We start from the raw sequence: 13635 nt of genomic DNA on the forward strand, positions 1-13635 counted from the left end.
CAGACATAAGGCCATTCTCAGGCTGCCATGGGTATCTATTGATATCTTGCATTCACACTGTGGGGTGCTAATGGGTGACAGCTAGAGCCCCCAACCCCTGTCAACTACTTACATGCTGCAGTTGTTATTGGTCGTGGCATGTACAGGGTTAAACTGTCATGATCTGAGGTTTCTCCCCTAATGGCAGTTAGAGCACAAGCCTGACTATTAGTAGCCAAGCTACCGCCTTAGGCCTTATTCACATGACCGTATATACGCCACTATTTAGCCAGATAAAAGATCGCCCAAAAAACGTGACAATATGAAGCACTGGATATTTGGGCGCAGAAAAAAATCACGCCAGGAAAAGTAGCACATTTGTGACTGTTTTCGGTCGCCGATTTTACACGCGGTGTCAAAAGATAGGTCTTGCCCTATCTATTGCCGAGATATGCAGGAAGCTTGCATAGACTCCAATGGAAGCAGGGAAAAAAAGGGAGGGGGGGGGGAGTTAATCAGCGTATAACGCTGGGAAAAGAAGACAGCTGGCTCTATTTAAGCATTAGCAGTCATCCTGAGCATTTCTGCTGATCAATGGATTTGCAGCTGGGTTTTTTGCTGATACGCAGCAGCTGCCCCTTTGAACGGCAGCTAACATTCAGGACTTGATTGTGGCAATTCTTCATTCATGCGATTTTACAGCTTGTACGTGTGACCATAAAAACGCATACAGTCGTGTGAAAGAGCCCTTAAAAAGATGTATGTGCAAGTCAGAGGCATAACTTGAAGCTTCTGGGCCCCAATGCAAAACCTGTAAACGGGCCACCAACTATAATACTTTATTTATAGTACTCGGCTTACTATATGGAGAAGAGAGGCCTTATGGGCCCCCTAAGAGTCCTGGGCCCGGGAGCAACTGCATCCCCTGCATTCCCTATAGTTACACCCCTGGTGCAAGCCCATTAGTAACCACCGTAACAATGCATATTGGTGGTCACTAAAGAGTTAATTTCTTTTACAAACATCCTGATTGCAGTATATTTTTTGTGTATAAGCATAAAATATGCTTGGATGCCTATATACGGAAATATTGGTGGCATATGCTGTTACGCATAATCCCTAGCACATGTAATCTGCAGTGTCGGTTAACATTTCGGTGCGGAAGAAGCTCCCATCAGCACCATCCTGTACTCCAATTAGTACGAACGTGCTGCGGCTTGCCAATGGTCTTCTGGAAATGTAATAAGGAATAAAGGCGTGCTGTTGTTGATGAAAACCTTGAATGAGCTGGAAACAGGTCAAAGTTAATATAGAGCCAAAGCTGTGAAAACAATCTTTTAGAAGGAAGAAGCCTACTGACCTCGACTGTGATCACTGTTCAAAGAGTGGAATTAAAGAAATGAAAAAACAGAATCCAAAGTCATTAGTGTAAGAAACAGCAAGAGGAGGTTTGGGAATCGGGACTTAAACGTTTGAAACTAGACAAATGATGAAGCTCGTCTAACGTAAGGCGTGCAATCATAGTTAGAGGGATGAAAGTCCATTAAGATCATACTTTTATAATTACAAACCCCACTTGAGGACAAAAACACGATCCTTGAATGGCAAAGCACAACTTGCTAGAGTGGGACAATTCTTTCTTCACTCTTTCCTGCCAATCAGGTGGATCTACAGAGCAACACTTTATACTGAAGGAGTTGAGTAAGATTAGAAAAACATGACTACTTTCCTTGAAATCATCAGCGCTCTTGTCCACATCTGTGTCTAGTATAGTAGTGCTGCTGTAGTGGCCTGGTACAACGGGGCTCCTCCATAACTGTATGCATGCATTTGTCTATGTAATGTCAGTGTCTTCTGTGTTGCATGAGTGATGTGTATTGCATAGCTGCAGCACTGAAAGAGTTAAAGGGGTTGTCCCGCGCCGAAACGGGATTTTTTTTTTTTCAATAGCCCCCCCGTTCGGCGCGAGACAAACCCGATGCAGGGATAAAAAAAAAAAAACGGGTAGTACTTACCGAATCCCTGCGCACCGGTGACTTCTTACTAGGCAAGGTAGCGAAGATGGCCGCCGGGATCTTCACCCACGGTGGACCGCAGGTCTTCTGTGCATTCCATTGCCGATTCCAGCCTCCTGATTGGCTGGAATCGGCACATGTGACGGGGCGGAGCTACGAGGAGCAGCTCTCCAGCACGAGCGCCCCATTCAACACAGAGAAGACCGGACTGCGCAAGCGCGTCTAATCGGGAGATTAGACGCTGAAAATTAGACGGCACCATTGAGACGGGGACGCCAGCAACGGAGCAGGTAAGTGAATAACTTCTGTATGGCTCATAATTAATGCACAATGTACATTACAAAGTGCATTAATATGGCCATACAGAAGTGTATACCCCCACTTTGTTTCGCGGGACAACCTCTTTAACTATCTGGTATGTGAGCTGACTGTCTGGAAAATGTATCTGTTTGTCATGTGACCTTGTGTGATATATGTGATTGCAAGGTGTGCGCAAGGGGTTGTTCTGTTCTGGGCTTGCAAGAGAGAGGTAAAGAGCTCTGCAAGAGGACCACACAAGCACCTTCAGCCTGTGCGGCCCAGAATGGAAGAGGCGGAAATGAGTCTATAGCCTGCCCTGGGACTGCCGTACCCAGGAGATATGGAAGGACTCTTCCTGTGCTAGGAGAGAGAGAGAGAATGAGGAACTGCCATGCAGCGTACCTTCTGTAATCAAATGTGAGTGTTCCCGGTAGAGTGCTGGAGAGAAGAGAGTGTGTTGGCGCGATTAGGACCAACAGATAACGAGACGGTGGTTTCTCCTGTCCACCCATGAGTCCTCCCTGTCACACCACTTTGATGTTTTGCTCCGTTTTTTGCTGGCGTGCATTTCAAAGTTGTAATAAAGTTACTTCAAGTAAAGCAACCAGTCACCCGTCCGTTTCCAGAGGCTGTGTCTTAAAAGAATCCTGTGTGTGTGTGGATTTACTCCAACAACTAGGAATTCCCGCACGAAGGCTGCGCGATAGTGAGTTTACTCAGCCGTTTAGGAATTCCCCTGCATCAGAAGAAACGGTGGCGTCACGCGTGACATGACACAGGACTAACGTAATCCATTATTGGGTTCCCTGTTTATTAACCTACCCTCGACCCGTGGACATGTCACCGGTTACCCTCTGGGTGGGAGACGGTAGAGTCAACGTGACAAGGCCCCAGACTCTGCCCCACTGTCTCCTAGGCCGTGTCCGACTCCTCAGACGCGGCACTGCCCCACTAAAAGGAAAGAACTGAGCTGTAGTACTAAACCTAGCCCATTCACAAGGGTGATGCTGTTTTTGGAAAGTGCACCACACCGTATATAGGAGATCTATTTTGGACATTCATTATTCGAATATTTCTGTAAATCTACTTTGCAGGCTTTGGCAACTCAAGAGAAGTATATATATATATATATATATATATATATATATATATATAATTATGATGTGGGAATTCTGTGTGCAACTCTGTGGTGGGTTTGATTTGTGAAGTTTTCCGGCAATCAGCTGATCTCACCAGGAATAAATTCCAGCCAGCTATTGCACAGAGCTGGGATTTCTCTTGCACTGGTCAGCCATCCCAGTCTGAGTTGATCAGAGTGGGAGTCCTTGGTAGAGCTCTTCACTGTGGCTCATAGACGGAGGTCCCCAGGGAGCTAACCTCTGTAACGCCCAACCATTTAACTACTGTAACAGAACAGAAATCCTAACGCAAATGGGGGCAAAATTCTGTCTATCCAACTAAACGTTAATTTAGACACAATGATTATCGCTAGAGATGAGCGAGCATATTCGGTAAGGCGATTTACTCGAGAGAGCATCGCCTTTTTCGAGTACCTGCTGGCTCGTCCATGAAGATTCGGGGGGGCCACGGGGGGTTGCGGAGGGGATTGGGAGGGAGAGAGAGATCTCTTTCACTCCCCCACCCACTAACCCCCACTGCCCTCGCCCCCCCCTGAATCTTCAGTGGCAAGCCAACAGGTACTCGAAAAAAGCGATGCTCTCTCGAGTAAATCGGCTTACCGAGTATGCTCGCTCATCCTCTAATTATCGCTCAAAAGCCACCGTCTTACCGATAATCGTTGTGTCTATCTTGCGCCCGTCGTGCAGTTTTCGTTAACGATTCGCTCATCATTGTCTTTCAGTCTGCTTAAAATCCATCGTTCGGCTGTTAGCTTCTCGTTTGGTTAAAATGACATTCGTTCAGTCGTTCAGCGATTTGAGGGAAATTTTTAATCGTTTGATGGGGCGTACATTCAACAGGCTCAATTATCGTTTATTGTTCGTTCAATGCAAACACTACACAACGACTAAAAAGCCCGACCGCTACCTCCATTTTTCAACGATTTTCGTTAGGTTAAAACGTCCATCTTTAAAAGCAAAACTATCGCTCACTTCTAATCGTTATAACAAAAATTGGACGATAATCTACAGGTCTAAATTGGGTCTTACTTTATCTACAGTTGCTCCACAAAGCTTTTAACTTAGTAGCAAATCAAACTGGACTTTTATTATCTCTGGAGCAGAAAAGTTGTTGCTTTTTTTGACTCAATGTGGACTTTCAATATATATATATATATATATATATATATATATATATCACTGTGAAAAAGTTTTAGGCCCGCTGGACATGGGCAGATTTGGATTCTGCAGCAAATACTGGCCATAGCATGCTATGAAAAAACGCATTTTCTGTTATATTAGTGGAAATCAATAGCGATTTTCCACTCGCAGAGGAAAAATCGCAGCATGCTCTATTTCTGTGTGGATTCTGCACGTACGGCTTGCATTGAAGTTAATGGAAACTGTCTGACCCACAGCCCTTATGCAATGACATTGCGGAAAGGTCACTGGTTTCCACGTCATCGCCTAGCGATGACACGGGAAAGGGAGGGATTTGAAGGAAAAAACCTGTTTTGCGCATTACCAACGGCTCGCCATGCGGACCATCCACAGTCAATGTCAGGTACACACAGATGCTGGCTAGGCAAAGGCTCGGATTCCGCTGCGGGTTCCCGTGTATAGCCGGCCTTAGGCAGGTGTGGAAATAAATACTATATGGACAAAAGTATTTGGACACTGCATGTTTTTCGGAAGAAGTGCTTTATTATTCTATTTAGTAGCGTGTCGGCCCTCCTCTTGCTTGTATTAAAGCGGCAGCACTTCGAGGCGTACTTTCCACCAGTTCTCTGTAAGTCTGGGCAGGAATAGCTCGCCATTCTCCGTGCAAGGCTGTGAGAAGAGATTGTTGTGAGGATGGGCGTGGGTGGTGGTGTCATACCTGTCGCTCCAGTTCATCCCACAAGGGCTCGATTTGAATAGTTATTACAAAATGAGCAGCCTTTTATTTTACCCATGCTCTTCCCAGCATACCATTCGCAAACCCAGTATTTGCATATTTGCTGATTTTCTGCATTGTCCAAATACTTTTGTCCATGTATATATATACACAGGTACACACTCAGCTCTGCTACATGCAGCTATACACATTCAGATCTGCTACACGCAAGTATATAATGGTCTACAGCGGAGTGACTGTATTCTCTCTCTGTAGCAGATGCAATCTGTAGAGTACACTAGAGATATAAGATATTACCGCAGGATACACCGAATATACTGGGGGCTCCACAGCAACATATACTATACTAAGTGGTGTATATATTGACATGTAATATGCACTAAATGACTGTTGCCATGACCCCAAAACATGGAAAACTAAACCATGGACAGCGAACAATTCAAGCTGAAATCTCGGCTCGACAGTTCTTAAAACATTTGCAACCATTCTTTCAAGCTTTTTATGTTTGTGTAGCAAACATCATGTCAATCTAGTGCTGTAAATCACACCAATACAATCCATAGCAGAGTCCTATACACACTCATACCAAACAGGGAATACTGAGGAGAATTTTGGGCATCTGCGGCATACAAGCAGAGGGGAGCTGTTGTGGAGGAGACCACGGGTAAACAAGATGGATGTTGTGGGTAGCTCTGCGATCTCTCCCAACAATGGCTGAAAATGGCCAGCTCGGCCATACACAGTGAAACAGTCATGATAATGGTAGCAACTACTTTTAACGGTTTTGTCACGTGACGCCAGTACCTTTGTGGGGTGAACTCGGGTAGTTGGTAGCGAAATAACTGTGACGAGTCCACGTAGCTTTGTTGCAAACTGAAGATACACAGTTTACTCAGCACTTTTCAACACACTTAACGAATTTACAGTTCACAGTGTTGCAGGCTTGATTCACATTTGAAATTAACGTTGCTCCAGGCACAAGAATACCACAAATAGTTTTTCTTCAATGCTCTCTCTAATTGAGGTTACTTAGAAAGAATCCCACCAGTCTTAGTTATCTGAGGGTTGTTTTCCTGGAAGATTACTTAGTAGAAGATGGAGGGACTTAGGCCCGCTTGCACTTTCCCAGACTTTGCTTTAACAGTGGCTTTTACAACTCAGTGTTGTGTAGATGTTTCCTAGGTCTTTGTCCTCCACACACTTGTTTGGGTAGCTTGTATATTCCCACTCTTCACTCCGGTACCGTTAACTGCTGCAACACTGCAATACACCTCCTCTCTTGTCCACTTCCCGAGGATGACTCTCCTTAACTCCTCCTTCACTTCCTGCTGCTTTCCCACACTTTTTCTCTCTCCGCCTCACATCCTGCCTTGCCCTGCTCACTTTTCCCAGGCTTGTCTCCAGTCCTTCCCCCACCACCAATGAGGGAGTTCTATGACAAACAGCCAATCAAGAGCAGGCTGTTGCTGGGCAGAATAGCTTTAGCCCGTGAAGTAGGGGAAAGACAGGGTTTCTTACCCCTACGATACCCTCTATGTCTCTGCAGAAACACATAGCCAGGTATTTCAGGACTACTGAGTGTATGACTATCCTGTAGGACCCTCCGGGCCACTACACAGCTGTACTCAAGAAGGATTTATCAGAGCTTGAGCGGGTACAAAGGCGGGCAACTAATGTAATAAATTGAATGAGTGGACTACAATACCCAGAGAGGTTATCAAAATTGGGGTTATTTACTTCAGAAATAAAACAATCAGACAGCAGAGGGGAGACAAAAAAAAAATCTGTATAAATACTCATTGTAAAAAAATCCCTCCCATAGAAGGAGTTGTTGGAATCGGATGAAACTTTCTGTGTGTGATTGTAACGTTGATATAAGTAAGTGATTACAGTATCAGAGCAAAAGGTGAATTCATTGTGGAGAACTGACCCCTTGTAGGGAGGCTCTAGTACCCTGTTGTACCGCCTCTAGCTTAGAAACAAGATGTAATACGGATGGACATGGAGGCTCTAGTACCCTGTTGTACCGCCTCTAGCTTAGAAACTAGATGTGACACAGGCGGGTATGGAGGCTGTAGTACCTGTTGTACCGCCTCTACCTTGTATACAAGACGTGATATGGGGGGGGGGGGGGGCACGGAGGATCTAGTACCTTGTTGTACCGCCTCTAGCTTGGATACAATATGTTATACTGGGGGTATAGAGGCTCTAGTACCCTGTTGTATCACCTGTAGCTTGGACACAAGATGTGATACAGGGGGCATGGAGGCGATAGTACCCTGTTGTACTTCCTCTAGCTTGGATACAAGATGTGATAAGGATGGGCAGGAAGGCTCTAATACCCCTTTTGTACCGCCTTTAGCTTGAGTGTAAGATGTGATACGGGCTGGCATGGAGGTTCTAGTGCTCTGTTGTACCGTCTATGGCTTGAATACAAGATATAATATGGAGGGGGGGGGGCATGGAGGCTCTAGTACCCTGTTGTACCGCTTCTAGCTTGGATACATGATGTGTTACGGGGGGAAGGCATGGAGGCTCTAGTACCCTGTTGTACTGCCTCTAGCTTGAATACAAGATGTGATACAGTTTGGCATGGAGGCTCTACTGATGTGATGCAGCAGCCAAAAAGGCAAGCACAATTCTGGGATGTATTAAGAGAAGCATAGAGTCTAGATCATGTGAGGTAATTATCCCCCTCTACTCTTCATTAGTCAGACCTCATCTGGAATACTGTGTCCAGTTCTGGGCACCCCACTTTAAAAAAAGTCATCGACAAACTGGAGCAAGTTCAGAGAAGAGTTACCAAGATGGTGAGTGGTCTGCAAATCATATCCTATAGGGAATAGTTAAAGGATCTGGGAATGTTTAGCTTACAAAAAAGAAGGCTGAGAGGAGACTTAATAGCTGTCTACAAATATCTGAAGGGCTGTCACAGTGCAGAGGGGTCAGCCCTATTCTCATTTGCACAAGGAAAGACTAGAAGCAATGGGATGAAACTGAAAAGGAGGAGACACAGATTACATATTAGAAAAAACTTTCTGACAGTGAGGGTGATCAATGAGTGGAACAGGTTACTACGGGAGGTGGTGAGTTCTCCTTCAATGGAAGTGTTCAAACAAAGGCTGGACAAATATCTGTCTAGGATGATTTAGTGAATCCTGCATTGAGCAGGGGGTTGGACCCAATGACCCTGGAGGTCCCTTCCAACTCTACCATTCTATGATTCTATGACCCTATTGTACCCCTCTAGCTTGCATACAAGATGTGATACAGTTGGGCATGGAGGTATACAGGTTCAGTCTGCCACATATCGCTCCACATTTGCTGTTACTGAGCCTCTAGATCATCCAAACTCGTTGGCTGTTAAAGTTGGCATCCTAGATGGTCCTATATATTAAGTTGGTGACCGGGCAGCCATGGAAGTGGGGCAATGTTGAGGAGGCTTTCTTGTGACCCTCTTGAGTGTGCGGCCAAGCATTATCCTGCTGGAAAATATACAGTAGATGTATAACTTATACCAGCTATACATACTGTATCTAATTATGTACAGTAAATAAATAAATCTTGGTATTTGTATAGCCCCAACTTATTACGCAGCACTTTCAGGTAATTATTACCCCCCACCAAGCTGGGTTCTCATTTTACCGACCTCGGAAGGATGGAAGGCTGAGTCAACCTTGAGCCGGCTACCTGAATCCGGCTCAAGGTTGACTCAGCCTTCCATCCTGAATCATCCAGGGATCGAACTTGCAACGTTCAGGTCGTAGGCAAGAGCTTACACTCTGTGCTACACGAGGCTCATATAGTAGATACAGTAGATATAAGGTCTCTGCAGCCTGATCTTTGAGTGTTCCCATGGAAATTTCAATGGGGCCAGCAGCAACGTACAACACTCTGGGTACATGCGGTGCAATGCGAGGTTTCCCCATTAAAAAGAATGCTCCACTGTGGCTAGGATCGCTACTTCCCCAGAGTGATGCGAGATGTCTTTGATACAAAAATGCCTCGCATCCGCGGCGAATTCCCATATTGGTGTGCACGGCATCGGGCCGTGATTCATGGCCCAATATCGCACTCGCCCGTGTGAAATTAGCCTAAGGGGTTACAAACAGATTTTCATGCGGTCCAGGAAATAAGTCATGCTTGGAAAGCTTACGCCATGGTGCTAGATCATGTATGTAAATTCATTTTACAGCTGTATGTAGCACAGTTTAGATATGGGTATGGGTACAGATGGGAAGGGGCCTTGAGCTGAACTTTTGCACCCAGGCCCGTGAGCCTTTACTTACACCCCTGATATGAGCAGTATAAAACCAGCAGAAAATATTTTAATGACAATAAAAGTAAAGGAGGCTTGGGAAAAATTGGTTTGTCCTGAGTATTTTATGTATTCAAAATAGCTGATGCCTTTGCATTATAACTATTGCTTATAATTCCACTTAGTAATTTAGTGAGCGTATATATATATATATATATATGAGAGAGAGAGATGTTGTCTTGGGACAAGAACTCTGCATCTAAGTGAATCCATATACTATTACAGTCACCGTCCCGGTATATATATATATATATATATATATATATATATATTGTAGGCAGTTAAAGGGTGAAGTTGTGGATGGAGTATATCTCCCTCCCAGGCTCTTAGTTTGGACAGGGTGGCGGTCCAGTCTACAATTTCACCCTAGTTCTCAGGAAGCTCAGCTGTAGGCACTGACCCCGTTACTGGAGCATAAAAGACTGCAGCTCCAGGGAGTCAGTGTCTGACAGCCTGAGGAGAAAATACCTCTTTACAAGCAGGACCCAAAAGAAACCTCTGTTCACCCTGCGTGGTGCAGAACTTGCACAGATTATGTTGTATGGACTTTTTGTTGTTTTTGCCTGAAGCATACTTTAAAAAAATAAACTGAAGTAAGTTTATGCATCTTCGAGTCCTGAGTGTCGTTGCCGCCCCCACGCCCTGGAGAAGACAGTTACATATGGTGTTTGGATGCGGGCACCAGTCCTGACTTCTAAGGGCAACGGCACGGCACCCGGTGAATGTCCTGGGTAAAGCCTGCGATTGCCATGCAAGCACCAACCCCAGCTATGGAGGAGCTGTTGGCTTGGATGGATGGGCTGACGGATGTCCTCCTGAAACATCCTGCCTTGAGGAAGGAAGGAGCGCCGACTACAACTAGGCCCAGAGAGACTGTGCAGAAGTTTCTGCAAAAGATGACTCTGGATGATGATGTTGAGGCCTATCTGACCGTGTTTGAGGGAACTGCCGAACGAGAGAAATACCCCAAGGCTGAGTGGGTCAAGGTTCTAGCACCGTTCCTCACTGCGGAACCACAGAAGGCGTACCATGACCTCAGTGATCACGAGGTAACGGACTACGCCAGATTAAAAGCAGAGATCCTGGCTCATCTGGGTGTTACGGCAGCAGTCCGGGCTCTTAGAGTGTATAATTGGAGCTACAGGTCCGACCAATCAGCCAGGTCGCAGATGTTTGACCTGTACCATCTGGTAAAAAAATGTCTCAAACCGGACGTGTGCACACCCGCCCAGATGGTCGATAAGGACATGGTGGATCGTTATACCCGTGCCCTGCCGGCAGATCTGCAACGCTGGGTCGGCCATGGAGGACCCAAGGATGCTAACCAGCTGGTAGATCTGGTCGACCACTACACTGCAACTGAGAACTACCTCTGGGATGTCCATTTCGTCCAGACCCCCCCTACGAGTTCCAGGCCTACACAGGGGAAGGAGGTCGGGCCACCGCAAGGGGCACCATTGGAGTTAAAAGGTTCTGATAGCCCCAACCAGTTCCCTAAGCCAAGAAACCAGGGCCTTTGAGGTGCTGGAGATGCCAGGAGCTCGGGCATGTGTTGGCTCAGTGCCCTATGACCAATGAGCCTATGGAGTGTGACGGTGCTTGGCACCGGTCCTTGTTCGCAAGGCCTATTTGCAATGCCTCACAGAGACTAGAGACTGAGCCACAACTGTGTCGCATAAATGTAAACCACCATTCTGTGGAGGCTCTACTGGACTCGGGTAGCCTGGTCACCTTAGTGCATGCCAGCCTGATAGCAGAAGGCTTCGTACTGGGTAAGCACATGAGTGTGGTATGTATACACGGTGATACAAGGGTGTATCCTATAGCACAGTGTAACTTTGAAACTCATGTCGGAGCCGTGACCTACAATGTAGGTGTTGTCAAAGGGGTTAATGCACAGCCTGATATTGGGACACGATTTCCCTGTATTCTGGGACTTGTGGGGAAAAATGATAATCCCTTCTAAAGAGACTGACGCAAACCCAGCTGACCTTACATCTCCGCAGGATAGCGGGGTAAATATGGACATTGAACCAGAGAATATAACTTTTCCTTTACAGTTCCTGGCTGGAGAAGATGCTGAAGAGGAAGTCTACCCCTTGGTTCAGGATGTGTCCGATTTGGAGGATGCGCCTGGGAACTTTGGGACAGCCCAGTTAAGGGATCCCACTCTTATCAATGCCAAAGAAAATGTCGTAGTGATAAATGGTGTGTTACAGGAACCGGGTTCTGACCAACAGTTCCCCCATTTTGCCATGAATGATAACTTGTTGTATAGAGTAACAAAAATAAGCAGGAAAGTGGTGGAACAGTTGGTAGTGCCAAAGCCGTACAGGCGCAAGGTGCTAGACATAGCACATAATGATGTATTAGGAGGACATTTAGGAACTGATAAAACGCAGGAGTTCTTCAAAGGTTCTTCTGGCCAGGGGTATACAAGGACATAAGGAAGTACTGTGAGTTGTGCTCCACCTGTCAGATCACCGCTCCTGTGTCGCACTTCCGCGGTCCCTTTAGTGCCTCTCCCAATTATAGAGGTTCCCTTTGAGAAAATTGGAATGGATTTAGTGGGTCCCATAGTCAAGTCGGCTAGAGGGCATCAATACATTTTAGTCACGTTAGATTACGCCATTCGATACCCTGAGGCAATCCCTTAAAAAGCCCTACTGCCAAAAACATTGCACGAGAGTTTTCCCTTATGTTCTCCAGAATAGGTCTTCCCAAGGAAATCCTCAAAGACCAAGGGACCCCGTTCACGTCCAAAATAACGAAAGAATTGTGCCAACTCTTTAAAATTCACCACATACGAACCTCGGTATACAACCCTCAGACGGATGGGTTGGTGGAGAGGTTCAATAAGACCCTATAACAAATGCTAAAGAAGTAGTAGAGAAAGATGGTCGGGACTGGGACCGTCTGTTACCTTATCTCATGTTCTCCATACGGGAAGTTCCACAGGCTTCTCGCCATTTGAGTTGCTATACGGTTGGCACCCCAGAGGGTTGTTGGATATAGCCAGAGAAACCTGGGAGACCGAGTCTACTCCCTATAGGAGCATCATAGAGCACATGGCTCAGATGCAGGACCGCATTAATACTGTGATGCCCATTGTCAGGGAACACTTGCAGAGGGCACAGGAGGCCCAAAGCAGAGTGTACAATCGTTTCGCCAGGGTGAGAACTTTTAGTCCCGGTGACCGAGTTGTCATCTTGGTACCTACTGTACAGAGTAAATTCCTCGCTAGATGGCAGAGTCCCTACGAAAACATTGAGAAGGTAGGTGACGTAAACTATAGAGTGCATCAGCCAGGAAAAAGGAAGCCGTATCAGGTGTACCATGTTAATTTAATAAAACTCTGGAAGGATAGAGAAGCTTTGGCTACCTCAAGCATCAGGAGGGGTGGGCCGCAGCCCTCCCTGCCCGATGTTAGAGTAGGTGAGGCCCTCTCGGTGTGCCAATGGCAGGAGGCAAAAGAGTTCCTACAAAGAAACAGAGACAAATTCTCTGACCGGCCTGGTCGTACACACGTCATAACACATGATATCATAACTAAACCTGGGATGAAGGTAAACTTAAAACCATATAGGATTCCAGAAGCACGTAGGGAAGCAGTTTCTGCCAAGGTTAAGTGCATGCTGGAATTAGGAGTGATAGAGGAATCAAAAAGCGAGTGGTCAAGCCCATTGTGTTAGTCCCCAAACCAGAAGGTACTTGGAGGTTTTGCAATGATTTCAGAAAGTTAAACGAAATCTCCAAATTTGATGCATATCCCATGCCCAGGGTTGATGAATTAATTGAGAGACTGGGTAATGCCAGATATATCACCACACTTGACCTTACTAAAGGGTACTGGCAAATACCTCTGACTGGCAAGGCCAAAGAGAAAACGGGCATCTCAACCCCAGAGGGCCTGTATCAGTACAAAGACATGCTGTTTTGTTTACATGGCGCGCCTGCTACCTTTCAAAGGTTAATGGATTTTTGAGGTCTCACCGTAACTATTCTGCC

Source organism: Eleutherodactylus coqui, chromosome 5, assembly GCF_035609145.1.
Source record: "Eleutherodactylus coqui strain aEleCoq1 chromosome 5, aEleCoq1.hap1, whole genome shotgun sequence".
Classification (NCBI taxonomy): Eukaryota; Metazoa; Chordata; class Amphibia; order Anura; family Eleutherodactylidae; genus Eleutherodactylus; species Eleutherodactylus coqui.